At 39.1% G+C, this 25,780-nt stretch overlaps 1 protein-coding gene across 2 annotated transcripts in view; it reads left to right on the top strand.

The window, feature by feature from the left end:
• Nucleotides 1-25,780, top strand: part of grik4 (glutamate receptor, ionotropic, kainate 4) — a 384,934-nt gene that overhangs the window by 8,876 nt on the left and 350,278 nt on the right. Inside the window, exon 1 of one of the 2 annotated variants that reach the window (XM_082502816.1) lies at nt 4,135-4,911. The exons of the other annotated variant lie outside the window; for it this stretch is intronic. The gene's annotated coding sequence lies outside the window, so the exon portion shown is untranslated. Of the gene's footprint in view, nt 1-4,134; nt 4,912-25,780 lie in introns of those variants that run through there. 2 annotated transcript variants of the gene reach the window in all.

Here is a 25,780-nt window from a genome sequence, read left to right on the forward strand (position 1 = left end):
ATATGAGTAAAACTGCCACTTAAACTTGTTTAAAAATGTTTTCATTAGTTTATTTCTTTCCCTTTTTGCAGTAATATTATTTTACTATTGTGTATGAAATAACTGCTCTGTATTTTAGTGCACATTTTAGTCAAACTCAAAGAAATACTAATATTTTAATCAATATAATTAAGACAAACTTAAGGAGTTTGCAGAGTAATTAGGTGAGAGGTGCAGTCAAACATATTTTATCTCATTGCAGACCTGTGATCGTTGCTTGTGAGATCTGTTTTAATATTGTAACTGAAACATTGCTTATGTGTGTGTTTGCTCACTGCAGAGAGCAACCATCCTGACTTTAGTAATTTATGGAAGTACTAGAAGTGTAATAACGATTATTTCATTAACATTAACATTGGTCTCCAGGACAGGATTTTTCCTCTTAATCAAGGAGAAAGCCCAAACATTGTGTTAATGCTAGAACAAGTCACCCCATACAAAATTTTGTGGGAATTTAAAGAGGCACTCTGCCAGTTTTACCCACCATCAATGGGCCTTTGGAAGCGGTATTGCATGAGCTATGTGGAAAAGCAATATTAAGTCTTCAATGCTTGTGGAGGCAGCTCCATGAAATCTAATAATTCCCTCAGGAGATGTCAGTTGAGTCAATTGAGTCTGAGGACTACACATTTGAAAACCAACAATGTCTGGAGCAATGAGCAAGACCAGACCTCTGCAGCTCACTCATCACCTCCATCTCAGCTCGAGGCTAGTGGCTCAGGGCTGTACTAGCTACTGCTAGCATAAATCCCCAGCCAAACTGTTGCTGGTTGAGTTTGTCCTGTAGGAATTGTACAGTAGATGCCAGGCTGATGAGCATTATGGCCACTTGCTTTCCTCTTGTCACTGTAGGGTTTCCTCCTGCAGGACTCTGAAGGAATGGATGGTCATTAGGTCAGTATGGGTTCCAGTCAGGGGCGTTTCTATGATCAGACCTTTATAGGGGCTCAGCTCCCAATCATAATGTCATACAGTGTCTTGCAGTTAATATTCATGATATTAATGGAGTATGCTGCTTGCAAACATATACAATCCCTTTCCCCTTTGCAAGCTTCAATTCAACTGGGTACGTGTTACAATGTTACCACCAAAAGCAAACTAATTAGTTGGATGACCTATTGCAGTGTATAACACGTGCCTTTAGGATAGACATTTTAGTTATTAAACTTGAGGCAAAGGCTCAGTTGTGTTGACTATAATTTTCAAAAGTAAGTTGAAGAACAATTTGTAGCAGAGTAGATTAGAGGAGAAACATGCAGCACATCATGAAAAATCACAGTGCCACTCCGAACACCTGGAAAAACGAATTGGTACTAGAGCTGATTTCACTTTACCTTAAAGTTTTCCAATTCTTACAAACTCTCCCTTTATTGTGCAGAATGAGAACAGGATGTCAGCTACACAACTCAAGAAGTGGAGAACAGATTTGAAACCATCCTGTTTAGGTGATGTGAATTACACCCTAAACGGCACCATTCATGTCCATTAGTATCTTCTACTTAGAAAGTAAAATCAACATCAATGACTGGCTTTGTAACTTTTGTTAACTTTGACTGCATGTCTATGCTTGCCTGTTTTAAGTTCCTTTCTCTCCTTCTCACCCTATACCTACTCTGTCTTCCTTCCTCTGTCTTTGTGCTGTCACCAAAAGGTAAATGTAACAGTGGAACAGAATTTACAGCCCAATAAAAGGCTGATTTACATCATTTTATAATAATATTCTAATTGAATATAAGCTGCCTCTGGCCATTGACAGGCGACATTCTTCTGCCTTGCTCTCTGGAGCTCTGCGGTACTGTAAACAAACAATGACGCCCAATCCAACCAGAGCAGAAAAATAATGAAGTACATCAGCTCCTGGGCTGACAGCTAGTGATACGGCAGCAGATTTATGGCTCCGAAAGCTAAAATTAGCTAATAATCTCTGGCATCTAGCCTACATTCCCAACATTTTTTTGGTCTTATGAATGACCCTGCATTATTAGAAGAATTTGCCATTTCCCTTACTATGTTCAGATAAAATGTGTTAATCTGCACCACTTGTGTCCTGAAATGAACTTATTGTCCAATTTCAGTGAGACAAGTCTCATTTTTCACGACACGCCTCTGTGTGAGCGCACTGTAACATAATGATAAAAACAATGCTGGAAATTTAAACTTGTTGTCGTTGTAGCCTCGAGTGTCTCCAGTAGACAAGTTGGGAAAACACATTAGCAGACAATGTCAGAAAATAATAAAAAAAAGACATTTATTATCACTTTTACTGCAGTTATTTTTACGTGAGCTATGATGAACTATGATAAACGCCCTCAGAAGAGGGTCTTAACTCATCATTTGTTCCAGTCAGTAATATTGTGACTCCTTCCTAAAATCTCCACCTCCTGGTTTGTTGCTTGTTTGTAATTTGCTTTCCATTGTCACCACCACCACATTCTTACTCATCCTCGTGTTTGTTTTTCTTTGTCCTAATCTTTTCTCATAAACGGCATCTTAGCCTGTCTCGTCTTGCCTTATGTGTCACTAGCTATGAGCTGGGTTGTGACACAAAAAAGAAGTGTGCATGTAATAAAAAAGGATGCAGGTCCTGCTGCATCTCTACACGTCTAAAGAACTGGTTTACCTATGCTGTGACAGATCCGCCTGCCCTGATTGGATTTTGTGTTAGCAGGTACAAACTCCTGATAGGCGTAAGATAATAACAGTGATTTAGCCAATACGTTTAGAGAGTAGCAAATACATATTCGGCATATCTTTGTGTTTGTCCCATGGGGCTTATGAAAAATTAATATCAAGTCCCAGCCTGAATTACTCAACGCAAATATCCTATTAGATTTCCATTCTGGCCACATATAATGGAATGTGGATGACGGGTACCACTTCATTGAGTCCCACTTTAGGCATGCTGATTTCATTTTTCATCAATAATAGATCAGAAATTACTCAACGCATAGCTGACTGTGTGGTATGCAAATTGCACCAGTGATAAAGCACTTCAGGATGTGGTAACTCTACTGTGGTATTTGTGCATAAAATTCATTCAGTCGCTCTTCTTCCTGGGGCTACATCTAAACACACCTGCAAGTGATTTCTAAGAAATGAAGCCCTTGAGAAGTTGAGATCCGAAAGCAATGCAACTAAAAAGGCATCCCATCGGTCCCATCCTGGGAAAAACAATCCCTGAACATCTCTCTCTCTCTGTCCCTCCTATATGCTTGTATATGACACAGTTGTGAGACTGTAGGAAATTGTCTTTAGCAGTTCTCGGCAGCTTCCCCACTTTGATGACAGCATGACTGGTGGACGCAATGAGGGTGGGGTTAAAATGTCAAGACATTATTCTCGTCTGTCCCTCCGCAGCTCCCATGAGCAATTACATCAACCTTCACCTTGCACTAAAGCGTTTGGTGTTTAAACAGACATTTACTGCCACCGGGGCCCTGTGATTCATCTGGAGGGGTTACAGGACTGACATCCTTTTAAACACAGCTCGCCACAGTGAACTGGTGGCCTCTGTGGGGTCTTGATGAGTGCTGGAGATGTTTGAAAAACATTCTTACCCACCAGTCTAGACAGAGAGCAAGACAAAGCAGCAGTGTGACTAAATTGTTCATCCATTAGAAGCACTTACACACGCTGACAGATGCAAAAGTGCAAGTCAAAGCTGTAGAGTTGTTTGTGGATTGGGTATAAAGTCAGTGGGAACTTTTCAAAACAATTTCCACCTGCTCAGGAGGGTTGGGAAAACGTATTGATGGGTTAAAGGAGTTAAAATGTGCTTCCAGCATGACCCATGAGAGCAGCGAGCAGGTAAGAAAAATAATCCTAGAAATAATCAGTTTCACTCCGAGGCTTTTTTCTTAATCCTATTAATCCTGTCCGGTTTTAAGATTATATTAAAGCTAGAACATGAATAATATAGACTTTCCCCTCTTTTATATATGTTCCTGTAATGTCAGATGACCTTTTCTTTGTCATCTGTAGTTTGTGTTATTCTAGGTCCCCCCCCCCCCCACACACACACACACTGCTATAAATACATTAAGAGTCAGGAGCATCTTCCTTTCCACGTCTGAGGACAGCACAAAAAAAATCCCCCCTCTGTGAACGTGTGCGCGGCAGCGCGTATGAGAAGAAGGGGAGACTTCGCCCGCACCTCTATCAGTCTGCCCTGCATCTTTCCACCGGACCGCAGTGGATACAGCCGACTGTACACGAGTGCGTCTGACATACAGCACAATGTAAAATAGGTGTTTTCTACAGAGAGGGTTTCACAGGTACGTTTGTTTGGAGGAGCACCGCACAAAGCGCGATCGTTCCCTGGCTTTTTCCTCCGCGCTCGCTCTTACCTCAGCCGCAGCCCGTAAGTGGGATGCGGGATACGCAGCATCACCGGTGCCGTTAGAATAATCCCAACAGATAAACCTTGCAGTTCAGCGGGCCTATCAGATTTTAAGGCAACTGGTTTTCTAAAGGCTGAGCAGGGAGAGTAAAACTGCTCGCTGGTGTGTGTGGGGGGAAGAAAAAGACACTGCTTTTCTCCGGGAGATAAAGTGAGGAGGGATTTTCCAACTAACGGGGATGTGGCTGTTTTTCCACTGTCCTATAAAGCGGGAAATGATTTGGTCATCCAAAGATCAGATTTAAACTGGACTGCTCTTGATCTTATCAGTAACGCATTTTATCTGCCCGTTTATCTGCCCTGGGAGTCTCCGTGGTGGAGGGAGACGCGGAGCAAGATCCAGAGAACTATACAGAGGGAAACTGAGTTACTCTTCAATTACGCTTTTTCTTGCAAATTGACGTATTTCTGGGCAGCGGACGTAATGCAAAAGTAAGGGAGAATATTGGAAACGCAGACAAGACGCAGCACAGGTAAGGGAAACTGCTTATTAAGATGTGAAGAGAGCAATATATGCAGCAACAGAAACCATTCTTAACGGGTTTAACGGCAGTTGGGGGGGAAGCAAGAAGCTGTAAGATGCGGCAACGAATGACTAAACATTTAATGCTGCTGGATCTGTAGATCAGAAGTTAAGGCACGGACTATTCTGTGGTCACTACTTAAACGGGGGGTTTAACCTGTCTGATACCAAATACTTAAGCTGGCGATTTGTACCCTGTGAGTCTGTATGTTACTGGTTTTAATGAGCCAGTTGCGTTGGTGAACTGGAGCCTAATTGTTGCACGCTGGGCTGAATGGAAACTGTCCTTGTGCAGCAGTGACTTGAGAGCGCGGCTCAATAAGCAATCAAACATCATTTGCTGGATACGAGGCAGAAGTCGCAGACGTTTCAGTCGTGACGAATGACAGGAGAAAGTATTCACTTTAAGTGGGCTGATTCAGACCAAGTGTTAAATTCACCAAGGGTGTGATCAATAGGCTGGCTGCTCTACTCCAGTTAGATGCTGATTTATGCTCTTTACAGACTTGGAGTGATATACTTGTACTCGTTCGTTTTTTTTTGTTATTGTTTTATTTTTAATTACACGGGAATAAAGAAGGGACGGATGAACGTGAAGATGAAATGAGATACACAGAAGGAGATGGCTAAAAAAACACACGCACTTATTTTTGGCTCCACCTTGTGGTTCAGCTTGGTGCCTGAGTTTGGCTCTGCCCGTAGCATCCTCAGACTTTTTATGTTATTTATAGCATGATGGTAGAAAAAACCCTGACTTATTATAGTCTCTTATAATTAATGTGATGTGCAGTGATGCAGTGCTTAATTGAAATGTGTGCTCGGTGTGACCAGAGATAATGGCGGGTCACAGTTACAAACAGGGTAAAAAAGAGCTGTTTTGCTTCTGTCCATTAAAGACTTCACAGTCTCTTCGTGTCACAAAGACAGGCGTCTATTTTCAATTCCACAGATCTTGTGTTATGTGGCTTTGCCTTCCACAGCATCAATGCAACCCATTGAGAAGTAATTTATGATAAATTGTACTTTATTTTCTTTTAAAAATATATCATTTCTGCTGAGCTTTTTTTTTTTTTTTTTTTTGCCATTTTGCAAAAATAAAATAGTTCCTGAGAACTTGATTGGCAGGCACAAGGTAACCACCTGTTTGTGCCAGCTGATGTTTGCATTTCTGCAAGCTCAAGTACTTTTTTGTTGATCTCAGAATGAGTAAATGCTTCATCCATAACCACAAACTGCTTAGCTGGCTCTCCCTCTTGTTATAAGTCAGATATTTGTGCAACAGAATCAATTTCACGTTCATAATTTTATCTGTAGCTTGGCAATTCAAGTTCACGGGATTTGGATGCCAAGTGCTACAGCTGATGCCTGAAAAGAACACTTTAGTTTGACAGCCCATAACCGGGATTGTTGATACTCTTGGAAAGGTTTATATGTAATCACAAACTGGGTACATATGAACTATTTATTGTGCTGCAAGTTATAATTCAGATTTTGTTCCAAGCGATATAGTGTTTGGGGGCAGACAGTCATACAAATAACTGGTCAGTACTGCCAGGTAGCTAAATTATACATATACATCCACCCTAGACAGGTTGCCAGTCTGTCACAGGGCTGACACATGGAGAAACAGAAAGATTCACCTCTACAGCCAATTTAGAATCACCAACCTTAACTCTTGCACATCTTTGGACTGTAGAAGGAAGCACACAGGAGTACAGGGAGAACATGAAAACTCCACACAGATTGCTGTATATCACTTACTGTACAAAACTCTGAATCCACTGTGTGTTTTTCTGTCCAGGTATGCTTTTACTGCATAGCTGTGTGTTTGGGATTGTCATGCTGAAAAAAGTTTGTCACAGTCTGGCACTTTCCAGATGGTATTGCACGGTGGATTCAAATCTGATGGCACTTTTCTTTGTTCATAATTCCACTAATTTGAAATGTAGCACTCGCCACGATTTGCATGTGGCCGTAGTCAGTCACTGTTTTACCTTTCTCCATACCCCCGTCATATAACAATTGACAAGAATTTGAACTTAAAATTTCAAATTTGGATTCATCACTCCATGAGACCTGTTGCCACTCATTTACCGGTAGTCTAGTTGTTGTGTAATTTGGCATACTGCTGCTTTTTCTCCATTTCCCTTTCTTAAGAATGGCTTGTTGACAACCACCCTTCCACTGAGACCTGATGAAGCTTAAGTGACTGTATCGGGTCTGATTTTTTCTTATGGACATGACTTTTAGACACTATTCATCTGCTCCAGATGAGATGCCTTTTTTTGTTCTTGAATTATTCACAGTTAAGTGTTAAGTGGCTTAAGAGACAGATATTTCCTCTAAAAAAGGTCAGGTGCAAGGACTGAAAAAGGAAAAAACTTTGAAAAACATTCAGAAATGTTGGGGAATTACTGCTCAAGACCGCTTTAAAAAATGACAAAAATGTATAATTAGAAGTAATGAGAGGTGGCTCAGGATTTATTGCACAGATAACGACTGTCAAACACATGTACAAACCTTTAGACAATGATCTTCAGCTAAAATAAGCATTTATTAATGTACTTGGATTATAAACCTTCACACTTCATGCAAGTTCCACTCCTAGGCTTGGGGTATAGCATTTTCTCTAATTTGCTGTGGGTTTGTATCATTAAATCAAGCAGGACATGTTCAGGTGCTTTCAGCAGAGTATGTGTCATTTTCACCAAGATTATTTGAACACTTAAAAGTGTGGGTGATATGCACATTTTGTTTGAAAAGCTTACTCCATTAGGCTAAATTTAGGAAAATTATGTTCAGCCTTCAGAATCAGAATCAGAATACTTTATTGATCCTTGGGGGAAATTATTTTGTACTGGAGATGTATCCTCTCATCACCTGCAGACTAAAAGTTCAGTGTGAATCTAGTGAGTGTATGACTGCCTATTCGAACTTCATTTTAAACCCTAATGACTAAATTAGCCGCAAGCATTCTCCTGGGCTAATGCTAATATTAGCCGCAATTAGCATCTCGCTAAGCATTTAGCTAAATTTAGCAGCAAAGCTGCACATATTCTGACTACAGTGAATTTCATATATATAATTTATATGCTACTGTGGAAGGTTGTTCATTTTATCCAGTTTGTTTTTTATTGCCAAAACAATGCTAAAAGCTTTTAGGGATTAAAACAACCAAGTGATGTTCATTAATTGTTGTTTTTGGTTTTTTTTAACTGCCCTCTTATGCATACAAAGCAAGCTGAAACAGCTTCAGGTCTAGTGGAATTTATTTTGAGATAATCTTCTCACATTTCACCCTCACCTCTTCCTTTTAATCTTCCAACACTGCCAAACTGTATTCCTTTAGCCTCATATGCATGAAAAGCAAGCATATGTTGGGTATAATTTTGTTATGACTTGGCTTGGTAGGACTTCAGTGGTGCCTTTAATTCATTTAAATGTCTCCATTTACTGTTAAGCTTAACTATCCACCTGTGACAGATTAAAATAAAAAAGAATTCAGTTTGGTTATATCCAACCCAATTCAGCTTCAGGTCTCCACAAACCAGGTTTTTCCAGGTCCCAGACCAGCTGCACAGGAGTGGCCCACAGGTAAAGTCTCTGTCACAGATGTTTGAAAGTGGGTGGGAGGATTCCACTTGGATTCTCACACAGATGTGGATTTCTATTTTTAGTGTCGTGGGTTAAGGCGCGATGGTTTTGTTTTTGTGTCGCACCAGGAGAAGGTGTGCATGCTGGTCAATTACACAATTTTATTTGGTCAAATTCAACTCCTCTGCTTGCGTTTGTAAATTTCATGGCTGTGCTTTATGGTTTCATTTCTGAGATGGGTGGAGTGCAGCTCACTTTACCTCTCGCTGGCTTCTATTTATTTGTTTGTGTTCTCCGGAGTTCGCTTGTTTGCGGCGGGGTGCGTTACAAAACAGTTCCAATGATTTTATAGCGCACCGCGGGGCAGTTTACAGCAGTTTTTCAGTATATTTTGGGTCTACATTGGTCTTTTGTTGCGGTGGAGACACACTGCAGACCTTAATTTTGACTTTTTACTGTCGATATATCTTATTGTTTGTTATGCACTTATTAATAGCTCTCACATTATCCATTTTATACCTCCTGTAATTTATGTAACATTTACAGCTGGGCCATGAGCCACATTTTTCTCACAGACTGTTATTCGCTGACCTCTAGACTAGGATAAGTGAATTTATGCTCTAACACGGGCTCCAATTACTGAAAAGCCGCCCCGGTTAGCTGCAGCACTGATAATACTCTAGAAATTCCTAAATTAAGAATTTTGTAGTGATGAATATTTATGACTATGGTAATTCAAGGGCCTTCATTTGCTACAGCTTTTTAAAGGGTACACGATTACTAGCAAAACAAATAATGATTATTATGGTAGCAGTGCTGTAGAGGGAAGGGTGAACACCTCATTTGCAGAAACAAGAGCCTGCTATTTATTGAAATGTTCATTGTAATCTAACAGATGAACACGTCGGCACAAATGGATACAAATTCTGCTGAGAATTATTGTTATTGGGTCGGTGAGAGGTCAGGCAGAGGAAGGAAGTACAGCATCTACTAAAAAATTTATTATCGTCAATTGGTGACCCATGTTCTTAATTTTTAAGAATTTCTGCTTTCACACACTGTGGTCAGTCAGTGTTTATATGGACAGTGTTTAAATCTGCTGGGATGCTTGTGTTTGCTGTCCTTCTTGTTAGATACACAAGTTCATCTCCTTGTTAATGCAAATATCTGATCAGCCAATCACATGGTGGCAATTCAAAGCTTTTAGGCACATAGACGTGGTCAAGATGACCTGCTGAAGTTCAAATTGAACATCACAATGGGGAATGGTTGTTAGTCTGAGTATTTCAAAAGATGCTGATCTTCTGGGATTTTCCTGCACAATCATCTGTAGGGTTTCCAGAGGATGGTCTGGAAAAAGAGAAAATTTTCAGTCAGCTGCAGTTCACAGAGGTCAGAGGCGAATGACCAGACTGCTTGGAGCTGATAGGAAGGCAACACTAACTCAAATAACCACTAGTTACAACCACGGTATGCAGAAAAGCATCTCTGAATACACATGTTCAGGCTGGAAGCAGATGTATTAAACAGCAGAAGACCACATTGGGTGCCACAGCTGTCAGCTTAGATAGACAATAGAAGGTTGTCCAACTGATGGGTCTTAATGTCTGTTGACACATTCGTATGGTAAGGTCAGATTTTGCTAAAAACAACATAAAAGCGAGGATCCATCCATCCTATGAGGGATATTTTCTTGGCACACTTTGGGGCCATTACTACCAAATGAGAATTGTTTAAATACCCAAGTAATCTTTTGACCATGTCCGTCCTTTCACGACCACAGTGTGGCATTCTTATGATGGTTGCTTGCAGCAGGATAATACTCTTTGTTAAAAAGCTCAAATCATCTTAAACTGGTTTCTTCAGTGTGACAATGAGTTCATTGTACTCAAATGGCCTCCACAGTCAACAGATCTCAACCCAAGAGCACCTTTTGGATGTGGTGGAACGTGTGACGCTGTCATGTCAATATGGAGCAAAGTCTCTGAGGAGTGTTTTCAACAGCTTGTTTAATCAATGCCATGAAGATTTAAGGCAGGTCTGAAAGCAAATCTGGTACTGGTATGGTGTAACATAAAACTATGAGTAACTGTTGTTCAGTGAAGTGAGGGGTATCACAGATGTTTGGGTATTCATTTTCATTTAGTTTACAGGTGTGTTGCATACTGTAATTTTATACATGACCCAGCCCTCATGGTTTGTTTGATGGTGCTTTTGAGGTCTTAGCTGATTATGTTGAAGGTTAATTATCATCAGGTACTCTCTGCCTCTCAGTGAGGGGACAGAGTGACAATCATTAGTCCTTAACAAAGTCTCTTTTCCTGCGAGTAGGAAGGAACAGCGCTGTCGTGCTCTGCATCTGCCTCACTTCATTTAGTCTTCACTGCAGCTTGCTCACACACACACACACACGACTGAATGCTCACACATAGTTGGTATGCATTAAATATGCATTTAAAACAAAAGAAAAAAAAGGTTAAATATTGTCTGCCAGCTGAGGAGGCTTCCTGTTTTCATTTTTGGAGCCATGGGTCATGTTTAGCATATTCATTGTGCTAATATGGCTGGTGGAGTTGCTCACTCAAGGTTACATTAACAATGTCCTTCTCATGGTAAACACAGCATTCTAATGGCACTCAGGTATTCCTCTCCACTTTTCTAATTTCCACCCATACTAGTGAGCAGTAGTCAAGGCACTCACCTCAGTGCTTTTGAGTATAGATCCACAAAATTATTGAAGTTGGAGAAAAGTCACTTACCAACTACTTCTAGTACGGTACACTGCCTTTTTCCAGTTTCTAGTTTTTTTTGGACTAGCTTCCCTCATTTAGCTTCTCTCACTCATCATTTTAAGTTAAACTTTACTCGGGCTGAGAGCAAGGTTAAATTCCCATTTTGCCGAACTTGATCATTCAATCTGACATTTTCTCTTTATGTGTGACAAGATGTATTTTGCTTAGTTTTGCCGTCTAATGTTCTTCTTCAAACAAAGCAGAAGCTGTGATAATTGTTTGTTGAAGTGACTAACACAGGATCTTCTACTGAAGAAACATCGATTTAAGGTTTATTTACAGAAAGTGGTGTAAAAAGATTTCTTCAGATTGATATTTTTTAAGCTAGTGATCATTGGTCAAAAGGGACAGAATACCCTGGACAGCACATCAGCTCAAACTAGTGAGGTTTGGTCAGAGATTCAGAGGTTTGGAACCAAATAGATTTGTTGTTATTTACTTACACGATACACCATAATGGAAGTATTAAACTCTTGTTTAGCCTGTGAGTAAGCCAACATAAAGAGAGAACATTATTGATGGTGTCATTGATCTCTGTGTGTTAGCTTACAGAACAAAGACAGCTCTCCAAGCCAATATACACTTTGTCTTGTAATTACTAAATCTAACTACTTAAGGCACTTTGGAAAGTTTTGAGGTTAATCTTAACTTTGTCACCTAATTTCAAAGAACAACAACAAAAGTACAACACAATCAGCTTTCCAAATTTGTAACTTCTAAAATCATAGCTTTAGGCCTTAAGATTCACTTGACAATATGAAACCTGGTGGTTATTTCTCACTCTTTCTGACAATTATTTCTGAGATGAATAGCGTGTCTTTATTTTGTCATCCAAGCTCCCACCAGACAGCACAGACTTAATTAAGGTAATAATAGAAAGTCAAGATTTAGTCAAACAGATTTATATTCTGTCAAAACAAAATCAAGGTCACAGTTAGAACAAAAACAACTATAATAGACAAATTTTGCTGCCAGGGCGCCGGAGGAAAGCCCAATTTGCAGCCACCTTTGCAGGGATCAAAGGTCATCATACTGAGTCACATTCTGTAAGCGTGGAGCCTTCAGCTCAATTTCATGGACTTTCCAAGTGAACACGCTGGAAAAAGCAATGAATCTTTTAATTATGGCTCACAACATGCTGTTAACTGCTGTGTAGTGAGATTTTATAGTGAAATGAGAATTGTAATTATAGATGACATAAAGTAATTAGGAGGAAACAGCTTGTGAGTAGCCTAGTTCATACAGTATCCTATGATTGGAGATTTCCATCTATACTTAAAAATACAACACCTCTCTTACTCATACTACACAACTGTCTGGACACCTTTCTTGTGTCTGTGAAGACAGCAATCATTGATTTTTATACTATGCCCTTTAGATGTAATCTCTTTATGCAAATTTTCTAACAATGTATACTGTGGGTATACATTCAGCCCTATTTTAAAAACACCTTAGTGTTTCCCTAGCTTTCAAGCGAGGGGAGACAAAAGACAACGTTATTTGAGTCGATGAGAACTCGATTGCTTACTGTAAGTTCAATAAAAGTCTCCCAACAACAGATAATCTAAAACAAAAGCAGGACAGACGCCGGCCCCAGACGTCTGAAAGTCTGATAGCAAAGCACCAGCAGCCCTCCTGCTGTGTTACAGCTGAACCACTCATCAAGCACAGGAGGACAGGCTTTGACCCACGATTCATTTAAGAGGCGGAAGAGGGATAACAGTTGTTATTAACCCAAACGGTCCAGTTTTTATTGATGCAGAACACAAAACACTTAAATTACAGACAATATAAAACTCTTTTGTCCACCTCCTGTGGCTTCCTGTGGCTTTGACGGAATAAACGAGAAAATACAAATGCACAAAGGTTATTTTTTGAATATTTTCATTTTTGTTTATCGTTGCTGTAAGTGATTCTTCACATTTTCCAAATGTGGAGTCTACACAGTAAATAAAGAAGGTGTTGTACTATTTGTATCGCAGCCTGTGTCTGTGCATTATGCTTGTAATTGGTGGCTAGCATGGATATATAAACACAAACTTGCTGTTGGCAAACTTGCTTGCTTTCTCTGCCAGCGCCACTAGCTTACTTTACTTACTTTGAAATCAGAACTGGCCTTTTTTTAAAGAAACTTTTATTGTTTCAAGTTGCTAAATGTTAGAAATATGATCAAATGGCTGGGGCCATAAAGTGTTTGCATGTTCTCTCTATATCTGCATGGGTTCTCCAGCTTCCTCTCACACTCCACAGACATGCTATCAGTGGGGTTAGGTTGTTTCACTGGATTTACATCCTACAGGTGTACCCAGTGAGTGTATTTTCTAAGCTAAACCTTTAGCACACATTCCTAGGTTTCAAATAAGTCAATCGCGAGCCATGCTTTCTGTTGATCTGTTTGCTTGAATCTATCTATTGGAAAGATTTCTATAAAGCCAGACGAATGAATAAATAAACAGTGAAACTATATAATAAAGAAAAAGAGTTATAGAAGGAAAAGTGCTAAAGAAAAATTTCTGAGTATATTGTGAATAAATACTAGGCTGAGCAAACACGGTATTACATCTGCAAGGGCCATTTGCGAGGCGCTGACAAGAAAAAGTGAAGTATGATTCATCGTCTCGTTGCGTTCTCGATCAATTGATGGATTGGACAGGGGAGCCCAACTCTCCAAAGTTGTGAAGGTTAACCAGCTGCCACACATCCATCGTTTAGCCTTTGAAGCCTTCACGCAGCAACTAGAGATAGTGAAAGTCAAAGACATGCCATTTACTCGCATGCTGTTGTACTCAATGGGGTGTATGCACAAGGCGTTTGACAACCTCAGAATACACGCAAGATAAATCCTCCTTCAGATTCTCCTCAGCGTTTTCACAATGTAACAGCAGGAAACGCTGAACATGAGAGACCTACTCTAAAAACATAATCATTAGGGATAAAAGCTGAACAGGCTGCACAGAAATTTAGGGGTTTTTTTGCAGAACATTTCTGTTCTACTCGTGTCTTTGTGGCCCAGCTGCAGCAATGCACTAAAAAGTGCCATTTCGTGTATGTATCTGTGCATGCACTTCACTTAACCTTTTCTATTTAATCAGTTTTCTTACAACAGTTTGCCCATCTGTGAGCACAGTGTGACTTTTAGAGCAGTGTATCTGTCTGTCTGTGATGATCCATATCAACTGCGCTGCTTGTCAACTGTTTAGACAGTGATGAATGAGATGCAGAATATGTGCAAAGCAGGCGGCCACAGATAAAACGCTTTCAAGAATCGAGATCTACCTGTTGTGAATAGGAAGGAGAAAACCTGAATGGATACAGCTCATTTATATGTGTGTGTATATATATGAAGTACTGCCACAGTTTTTACATCCATAGCAAGCTAGTTCTAAATCAAAGTTTAGATCAAAGAGTGTGTTTCCTAACTAGGAAGTCGCAGGAATTCAAAGCTATAACTGTCAACTTCATTGCCTAAGTTAAATGAAGTGAAAGAATTACTCTGCAAGCGTTGATTTCATAGGCTATGACAACTGTGGGTGGCAAACCCAGTCAGTTGCAGCCATTTAATAAATGTTAATTCAGTGAGTTGGCTCAAGTACAAACTGCAAATATTGGCTGCCTGGTTATTGTACTCTCAGTCAGAGCACTAGTTACTGATTGTCAATACGAAATACGTGCTCACTATCATTTTGATTATTATAAATAGATGCTCTAATTTACTCTCTCTTTATATTAGTTATTTGTCTTTATTAGTTTTAATAGTAGTTTTATTGTCACTTCTTTTTATATATACTGGTAGTTATTACTTCTTATTTTCTCAGTCTACTTTCCTTGTGTGCGTGTTTTTTGACACTTTCTTTCTAAGCAACAACAAAAAGAAAAGTCGGCGTCATGGTGTCCACCTGTTCCCCATTAGCTCCCAATCAATGCTTTGTATATATATCCTTTTATTTTCCTGCATTCTCAGGTTTTGCTCAAGTTGTGTTTAAGTACAAGCCGTGCTAACTAAAGCTCACCATTTATTTGCATTCAGTTTGTGTGTGCATTCTCATTAAACATAACAATTGGTCTCTGTCTAGGTTGAGGCATCCTAGTGTCAACGAGCACCTACGAGGAATTTTTAAAATAACCTTTTACATCAGGAAGCTTTTAGTCTTTTTATAAAACCTTAATGGGAGTCATTGGAGGATAGTATAAAGGCTGTGTATATAGTAGGTGAGTCCCTACACTACACTACAAAGCAGAATTTAAGCCTTAAATTTAAGCCCAGGTTTTGAGTGTCATAAAGGTGCTTTACTTTTTAATGGGGTGCCATGGTAACTGCTGCAAACCTAACCTTCTGCAGGCTAGGTTTGAGATAAGAGAGTATCACTGTTCACCGAGCAATCGTTTCTCTGAAAAATACTGTCACTGTTCATGGAAGAATAGAACAAGATGATAAATCGTTTTTAGAGACTGTCAAAAGTTGTCTTTCCCTTGATAAGCTTTGGCGAGAGCATTCTCAGGAGCAGTTTTACATCTTGCTTTTTTAGTGTTGGCTATAATTAATAGTTTATTTTCCTATAAATAAGCTTTCAAAAATGCAAATACTTCTCATGTAAAATGTACTTACAGGTGTAAATGATGTTTTTGTAGTTATTATTTGCTGTAGTTGAAAGACAAAATGCTAAAATTATCGCCATGAAAAACACTTTATTTATGTAACTCATTGTTATCACTGCCCCATTATAAAGACACAGGAATGAATATGTCTAATAACAGACACAGTCAGGACTTTTTTGCTTTTCTTTACAGACTAAATTTCTACTTTTCTAGTGATGCTGACCAAACCGTGATTCCCGTGCACATACATTAATATGGAGCTGTTCCCATCGCAGATATTCACGCATCATTACTTTGGCTGAAACAGCCGTGGTGTGGTATATATTATGTAATCCACCTCTTCATATGTTTTTTTCCAATTTTACAACTTTATCTTTGTAAAAATATTTAAATCTACTGCCAGTACAGCTGTCCGTGTTTGTGGTTGCTGCCGTGACAGCCCCATTTATTTGAATGCTTGGTGTATTGAAAAGCTCTGGGTTGATAAATCAAATAAAAATGACCTTAGGGTGACAGCTTAGCAGAACTGCCGGTGTTGGGGTAAGAGAAGTCAAATGAACCTCTCAGTGAGGGTTTTGTTTCAGCTTTTATCAACTTTTATTATCAGATTTAATTTTATATTTATCTGTTAAGGTTTTCAGTTAATAAACTGTCCGTGGTCTCTTAAAGCTGCCTCCTCAGCTTTAAACATGGCATTGAAAAAAGTTCATCCAGACCCTTCCTGATATACTAAAGGCCCAACTCAAAGCCTTCTTTTATCTCTAAACTATTCTAAAAGTTGTTGGAGCACAACTCAGGAAAGTTTTGCAGAAGCATAATGTTCTTGATAAATTTCAGTGAGATACATTACACTTTAAGTCTTCCTTAAAGTCTCGAATGACCTAATGTTGCCTGCAGATAACGGTGACTGCTCAGTCCTTGTTTTACTGGCCCCAAGCTAAGCCTCTGCTACCGTCAACCATCAGATTTTAATTCACAGGATTTCCGGGCCAGGTCTGGATTAGCTTACTTTGAACCTTTCCAACCTTTTTTTTTAAAAAAAAATCTGATTTGTCTGTCTTGTGATGTGGTGTCCCACAAGGATCTCTTTTTTCATTATATATTCTCCCATCAGGTCATGTTATCAGTAGCTTTAACATAACTTCTCATCATTTGCATGATGAGGACATTCAACCATACCTTTCTTTTAAAGCCTCATGAACTGAATAAATTACCTATTCTAAATGCAATCAACGATTAGACTGCAAATAACTTTTTGCAGCTCAAAACAGACAAAGACAGCATCACTACCCAAGTCAGACTGAGATTGCAGTCTTTTTCTTCCACTATAGATGGTAATGTGCAGAACCTTGGGGTCATTTTTGATCATTTTTATGAGATTTGATTCTCACATCAAGATTTTAACCCACTGTTGTTTTTGTTTGATCTAATAAATACCAGAGGTGGGACCAAGTCATTGTTTTGCAAGTCTCAAGTAAGTCTCAAGTCTTTATCCTCAAGTCTCAAGTGAAGTCTCAAGTAATGTCAGGCAAGTCCGAGTCGAGTCTCAAGTCACTGGTGTAAAAGTCCGAGTCAAGTCACAAGTCTTAAACTTTGAATTTCAAGTCCTTTCGAGTCTTTAAAAAACCTCGAAAAAAAGCATGTTGCAGTTATATGCTAAATGTAAATATTAGACCATGTAATTTTAAAATCTGTGTTTTTCTCAACACATGACAAAATAGTGAACTTAGAAAATATACACAAATTGTGAAATTGCACCTCTATAAAATGCAGCTCAATTAAACCTAGCTCCAAGAATAATTTTCACCGACAGTTCTGAGATAAGCTGCATGTTATTCTTGGATGCGGTTGTAGGACCAGCTTTAAAATCGCATGACAAAAATATCATACACATTAAAAAAAACTGTATCACCAACGTAGCCTGGACAACATTTGCTAGTTAGATGAAGTCAGCTATCTCATCGTAGCATATTTATATGCATATTTATAATCATACGGTTCTTGGAGTGAGTGCATACACTCATGAAGTTTAGTAACTTCAGGTCACTGCAACAAGCCCAGGTACAGTTTACCGACGGATGGGTACAGGACCTTGAAATGCACCGTGTAGAACGAAAGACCATCGTACCTATCATAAGTTTACCAGTCTCACAAATCGTCATCATAAATACACATTCGTTAACCGTTTATTAATAGGACCTTTGAGCTCAACGGTAATTAATTAGTAGTGGAAATAATTTCTGGTACCCATCACAGAAATTGTCACGGCGGGGTGCGCCGATGTGTGCGGAAACAGGACCCAAAAGCAGATGATGACGAGGAATAGTAATGATTAACAGAAAAGTGAACCTTTATTGCGATGACGGCAGGAAATGAACCAAGAGACCAAAGCAAACAGGCAAAACACTAAGAAACAAAACACTGAGCTGGCAAAACACTAAGAAACAAAACACTAAAGGTACTAAGACCAATGACAACACAACTTAACAGACCTAATACGTGATGAAATAAATAGAAAACCCCAAAACATAGAAAACCCAGGAACAATAACTGCCTAAACTAAAGGCAAATAGGAAATAACACAAACTAATAACATATCAAAAAATACAAAGAAAACTCAGAGTGCTGGGTCGGAGACCCAGCCTGTGACAGAAATGTAGCAGTGACAATAATACTGTATGCTGTAATCGTACTGGGCAATTAGTGATACAAAAACCTGTTTTATCCTGTGAATAAAAGCATATGTTTTTGTCAATGTACCATAATAACAGAGGCGAAACGCAATATTGTGTCAGGACAATTCACTATTTATGCACAATAAACACAATAAATAAAGGAGCATAGCGCGACAATTTCTGTTCAGCGCCAGACTTGCTTGTAACCTATATCACCAATTATGTTATGAAAATGACGTATTAACTACTAAAAAACACTGACCTTCGTGTAAATGCTTGGAGCAGACTAACATGTGAGCTGGAGTGTTCTGGGACGTTATATTTGATCTTTGAATGGCTGAAATCCAGGCCATCCGTCGCGTCTTTGTTACTTCGGAAACATGGCTCGAACAATTTCTCTTCAACGTCGTAATCCGATAACAACCGATCTCTTTACCCGTCGGCTTCCCGTGGCTGTCATGCGACCGGCTATTGCAGTTAATAATACAACAGCTTCTTGACATTTTTGTGTTTCTTTTTATCGCTGTGTGACTGATTTCAATTGAAAGCCTGCGTGCGCTAGTACCTCTTGCCACGAGTTCCCAGAATCCTTTGCGGTTTTACCCCTGAATGACATCACATTTTCAATCTCTATATAATATGCATGTTAAGTTTTATATTTGGGGTGAAATATCAAGTCTTTTCAAGTAAACCGGTTCAAGTCCAATTCAAGTCCCAGGTCATTGGTGTAAAAGTCCAAGTCAAGTCACAAGTCTTAGAACATTTTTTCAAGTCAAGTCTAAAGTCATAAAATTAATGACTCGAGTCTGACTCGAGTCCAAGTCATGTGACTCGAGTCCACACCTCTGATAAATACTGCTAAACCCAAAACATGAATTGGAGATGCTACATACTTTCATCTCTTCACATTTTCGATTATTGTATCAAACTCTTTTCATGTCTGATCAAAGTATCTATTAATCACTTCCAATCTGTCCAAAAGGCTACTGCAAGGCTTCTAGCTCCCATAAATCATCACACGTTATCACATAACGCTTTTGCACTGGCTAAATGTCAAGCTTAGATGTCATTTTAAAATTTTGTTTTTCACTTTTACTGCCTTCTTGGGTTGGGGCACCAACTACATTATTGAATTACTACACCCCAGTACTACAAGCCGGACTCTTAGCTCCTCAGATATGGGCCTTATGATACATACCTGATTTAAGCTGTGCATAAACAAATACCCCAAAAGCTTAATGAACTTTATAAAAAAAGTCATACAAAAAAAATAAAAAATAATAATAACTCTGAGTTACTGTTGCAGAAAGTGGTTTTACGAGCGACTAAATCATAGGTTGTACTTTTCACACACTTTAATTTTTCACACACAGTTTCATATTGTTAGTCTGAGGTTGTATTTATGTAATTTTAAGACCTGGTAAGGACCCTTTGAATTAACAGAGAGAGCACTTTCTTTTCTTATAGCATGGAACATCTGAGTTAGAAGAGAGATGAAACCTAAAACAGATAACTTAATTCTTAAAGAAAAAAAAGAACTTACTTAGATTGAGGTTAGAAGGGCAGTCTTCTTTTATTTTCACTCTTAAGTCCTCATGTACTACTCAGTGGCATGCAGTGTACAAATTAGATGGCATATTGATCATTTTCTTTCAAGGTAAACTAAAGCTGTTGCATTGACCTGGGCAGTATGCAGTCATTTATTAACACAGTGTCACAAAGCTCTTTAGGTCACTTTAGTTCAGGATGGATTTCCAAGAGCACGTCTATAACGGGTTCAGAAATGGCCTGAGACACTCATAAAGAAGGAGAGATGCATAATTTCTCTTTGTGCCATGCTGAGCCAGATAAATGGCTTTCTTGTGTTAGCCTCATCCTCATTATTATGCTACAAGGGAAGTTAGATTTTCACTACTACAAATCAATAACACATTAAAGTTGGGAACCAATAAAGGACATACAAGTGGACTGAACAAATCTTGCAACACTTTTTTTTGAGGTAATCATCCATGATTAACCTCTAATTTCACGGATGGCTTAAACTGCCAGGGATTTGTGTTTGAGATGAGCACGGTGTGGTGTCATTGGCATGACTGAGCTCCTCTCAATCATGCAAATGACACCAACCAGACAATTTTAACTCAAACCAAGTTAAGTTAGAAATGAATATAAGAGCTCATTCAAAGCATGATTCAACAATGAAAGCATGTCCATTATTAAAATGTTAGCCAAAGGTAAAGTTGCTTGCTAAATGGAGTTCATCGGCGGATGTGATTTGGAAGAAAATTTTGCTACTTACCGAGTTGGGTTGTCAGTAAATAGAAGTAAAAATACCTTGAGGTGTGCTTTTCAGTCTTAAACACTAGTTTGCTTGAATCCCCAACTTTTAGCCTTTGGGTTATAGCTGCACTGGTGGATTTGTTGGAATTGAATTAGCAAATAAATTAACTTTACTGACCCTAACATAGCACAAGGACAGGGTCTACACAAAAGCAGGCTCCAACTTTGACTGTCAGACTGGGTATGTGTCAGCTGTGATGGGATTAAGTTTAAAGCCCCTTTCAGACGTGCACTACTTTCCATTTATCTGAAGGCATCTGAACATCTCAGCTTCATGTTTGAATGAACACCCTGTTTATTTTTTCATCATAATAGTTGTGACAGCACAATTCCTTGGTCATACCTAAATCTGAAGTCATGTTGTCACATTATTGCAGCTATGCCTGAGTCTCCCCTGGATCTTGAATTGCTCAGCTTGGAGAACGAAGCAATAATGAACTGAGGGAGGAAAATGTAATTTTTGAGTCGATTGTATACGAATAACATCAGAAAGGGGCACAATGTGTGCCTTAACTGTGACTGAAAGTGAGAGAGTTGCGAGGCACATTAGCAATGTATTGTGCTAAATATCGCATGTTAATTCTGAAATGTAACTATTATTTGCATGTTCTATTTAATGTAATGTTACATGTAACAGTCAGCATTACTGAACATGACACCCCAACGGATGTAACCCAGGGCTTATAAGGACACTGCTGAAAAGAGGGCTCAGAGGTATTCAGTAGTTTGGAGATATTTTGATTATTTGAGTAGTGTCTTGATGCATGCTCAGCCATCCAGGTAAAGAAAAGCCCCAAAAATTGATTCTGTTCATCTGCATGTTGTCATGAATCGCTGTGCGGCAGGCAGGAGTTGGACCCAAAGTGCAGGACTCAGACTCAGGGAGGTGAACTCAAAACTCAGCTTTATTTGCTGGCAGGGAAAAAAAACATACAAACTAATCTAAACTGGGAACTTGGAAAACTCACAGAGAGACACACAGGGAGATCCACACAGCATGAGGGACGACGCGACACTGACTCAGAGAAACACAGGGTTTAAATACACTGGGAAGTAACGAGGGGAATGAGACACAGAAGGAGGGCACAGCTGGGAGAAATCAGGACTGACGAGACAAGCAAAGCAGGACGCATTCACATGAGACACGGACCATCAAAGTAAAACAGGAAGTATCACACAGAGACGCGAACTTGACACAGTGGAGACAGCAACTGAGAAATACAGAGACATAAACCATAAGGCAGAGGTCTAAGAACCAAAATACACAGGGAAATACTCAGCTGGGAACACAAGAGACTAGACTAGAGAGAGTAACAAAAAACCAACCATGAGAACATAATGCACAATGCAGAGTGACAGAAAACAAGAAACTCAAACATGCAAAGACACACAATTACACAGAACAGAGGGGACACAGAGAGACATGAAGGGCAAGGGATCAAAACTAGAAGCCATAGAATAAATCACACACAAGTACAATAATACAAAAATCACAAAGAACTAAAAACGCTGGGTCAGGAGACCCAGGACCGTGACACATGTAGCATTTTCAGTGGGAGAAATGAGTTCAGTCAGACTGAAGAAGTCGCTTGGATGAGTGACAAAACATTTTTCCCACTGAACTTTCTGGGAAGTAGATTAGTGCGCTGCAAACTGAGTCAAAAGCATGTTTCCACAAAGGCAGGTAACATTTTTACCATTTGAAACTTTGCCATCATTGCTCAGGGCTGTTTAACTGTACAATTCATTGCAAGCGCAATGCAAGATTCTTTCGTAATGTCTAGTCCTAACTGGATTGAAAACCAAAAATAAAAATATATTTCCAGCTTTTTTAGAGAATGCTGAAGGTCGGACTGGAGGATAACATGGAGAGAAGTGACTAATGTGGTCTCATATTGTCTCAGTATTGACAATATTGGTGAAGACATGCTATACAAATAATGTATATTAGTGGATGTTTTAGATATTGTATGGAAGGTGGCAGGACATCTCTCCCGTGCCACTTTGCCCTTAAACCGCTCCTTCCTCCTTTACTGCGTCAGTTAAAATTTGCTCCTTTATATTTCTGATTTTCAGGGTCATTGTTAAGCAAACACTTACACCAAAAAAAGAATGAAAAACCTAAAACATTGACTGGCGCTTTCCTGTGAAAGACAAAAACGTCAGTTCGTGTGGGCATCTAATGAAAAGAAGAGGCTGTTAGTAGATTGATTTTTTTGAGCTTTCCAAGTTTTTGTTAGTGCAACTTTCTGATCAAGGTGTTTGCCAGGTGAACAAGTCTGAACATGTTTCCCAATGAAGACCTATTAAACTGAAGTGTTGCAAAAATAAAACTTTGGCTTGTGCATTGTAGTCGGTGATTGCCTCTTTATGACACTTGTTGCCATAGCAGCCAGTACCTACCTACTATTTTGTGTCATTCGAGAGATGAGCCACAAAATCTTAACTTAACATACAAGCCCATTTATATGTATACACAGGGGAATTAGGCCCCCCTCATATTGTCAGTTTGTGGTTATTGTCTAGTTAGGAAATATCATGGATAGGTGAAAGTATGCCGAACCATAGATGTATATACATATATATTCAGACACAAAGAGCAAAGGTTTTTGCTATCCAGCCAGCAGTACCAGCTGTGTATAGGCAGACACAACATACATACACAACAAGTAACCAGGGAAATAGACAAATCTGAGAACACATGTTTTATTTGCTGTGAGGGAATGTGTATGGCCTTGCTTGTGCTGGGTAAACACAACTATGGGTAGTATAAAAACTGGACAAATACGCATTGCCTCAATTTTCAATCTTTTACTAACTTTTACTTGTGACGAAAAATAAACAGTTTTATTAGAACTTAGCAGAATAGTAACTCTGGCCATATCCACACTCTTCTCTCCATTTTGGCCTTCCGTCCACACTGAGACGGCGTTTTTGGTCAAGGAAAAATGAGCTTTTTGAAAACTCTCTCCAAAGTGGATACATTTGAAAATGCAGTTTTTGCGTGGCAGTGTGGACTGCAAAAACGGAGGCTTTCGAAAACGATGACACATTTTAGTCATGTGCTGCAGTCATGTGACCAATTCAACTAAGATGGCGGAGGGCATTATACAGCAGGTGTTTTGTTTGCTGTCAATTTTGACAGCCCTATTAAAGATTAATATCAGTTTGCACATGCTCCAGAAGTACATTGTACATACAATGTTTACTCAGAGCTGTTGTTCAGCAACTTTCTACTCCACCTCATTGTCAGTCCATTTAAAAAACTCGGTGCTTTTCCTCGTCATTTTTCCACGACGTTTCAAAGAGCCGGAAAGTAAATAAACGGAAGACGGAAATTACGCATCGTCTTACGTTTCACGCATGCGCAGTACGGGAACGTAAGCGTTTTCAGTGTGGACGAACAACTCTCGGAAACGGTTGAAAAAAATAGTGTGGATGCGGAGCGTTTTTAGAGGAAAACGCCATTTTCAAATTTATACGGATAAGTGTAGACGTAGCCTCTGATTACTTAAATCCATGACTCAACTGTTTCATGTGGCTGACCTTATTAAATGTTAAAAGTTTGAGTATATTTAAGTTAACTGAGAACAAAGAAGTACAGGTAAGATTTTTTTGATAAGAAAGGTTGAATGACGCAACTTTTCCTCGATATGATGATTAGACTCAAGATGAAGCTACATATCATCCCAGTGAAGGTAGGATGTAGGACAGAACCCCTTGGAGTCTAGACTCTGGTGGTGGCAGGGGAAAAGCAGATGGACACTTGGACAAGGATCTCCATCTGGACAGGATGAGGAGGAAACGGGTCACACAAATGACAGTATGAAAGGCAGATTGATTAAAGAGCTGTGAGATTTAAAGCATGTGGTATAGAGGCGAAATACAGATCTTCCTTATTGAATATACTCAGAAGCTTCATGTGTACCTTACAGTTATGTCACTGTAGACGGACAACTTATCAATCGTGTTATTATTCATGTTATCATTTGTGTCGTTCTAATCTTTATATAAATTTCCAGGTTTGAAATTCTACTTCAACCCTACATGATGATGATAGTAATAGTGAGCAAAGGCATTTTTTATACCTTTTTATTTAATGACACTTCACCAGTGTATACAGCCATGGCAATGATATGTGCGATCACTTAACAAAACGATTAGCCAGCACAAGAAATACTAGGTGAATAAAACAATTATTCAAATTTTATGAATAGTGTACTGTTGTGTAACCACAAGTGCAGTGTATACAGTCTCTTCTGGGTTCAAGCACTCACGAATGACCACAAAAAGTGGAATAGATGACATTTGGAAAGCCAACCAATGCAATTAGGCCGAATTTTGAAAATGTAATTATGTGTGTAAGTTCCATCAAATTACTGGCATTTTTCAACTCTTCCTGAATACATGCTGTATAACCACATTCAGCATAGGCATCTGAGTGTTTCTAGTTGTATTTAGTGTATCCATTGGTGATTGAAGAAGTCCTTACATTTTCTTTTCTATTACAAGTGTGATAACGTCCATGTACTGATAAAAAAACCATTACACGCACTATGATGTGAGATGCACAGAGTCGGTAAATAGTACAATATCGCATTACATTAATATTTATTCAGGGAAAACTCAAGTTTTCCACTCCAGGTCTCAGGCCTGAAGACTATCATATTAATCTATCTCTGTTTGACTATGTTTCCCAATGGTGCATGCAGAAAATGAACATTGTTAGAATTGATCCTGGTACATCATTCCTAAAGCTCCCCATCTTGTGAACCAGCCCTCCGTGCATTCCTAATTCCCCCTCTCCGACCTGTATGCCAGC

This window comes from Aulonocara stuartgranti (genome assembly GCF_965226115.1).
Source record: "Aulonocara stuartgranti genome assembly, chromosome: 14".
NCBI classification, from domain to species: Eukaryota; Metazoa; Chordata; class Actinopteri; order Cichliformes; family Cichlidae; genus Aulonocara; species Aulonocara stuartgranti.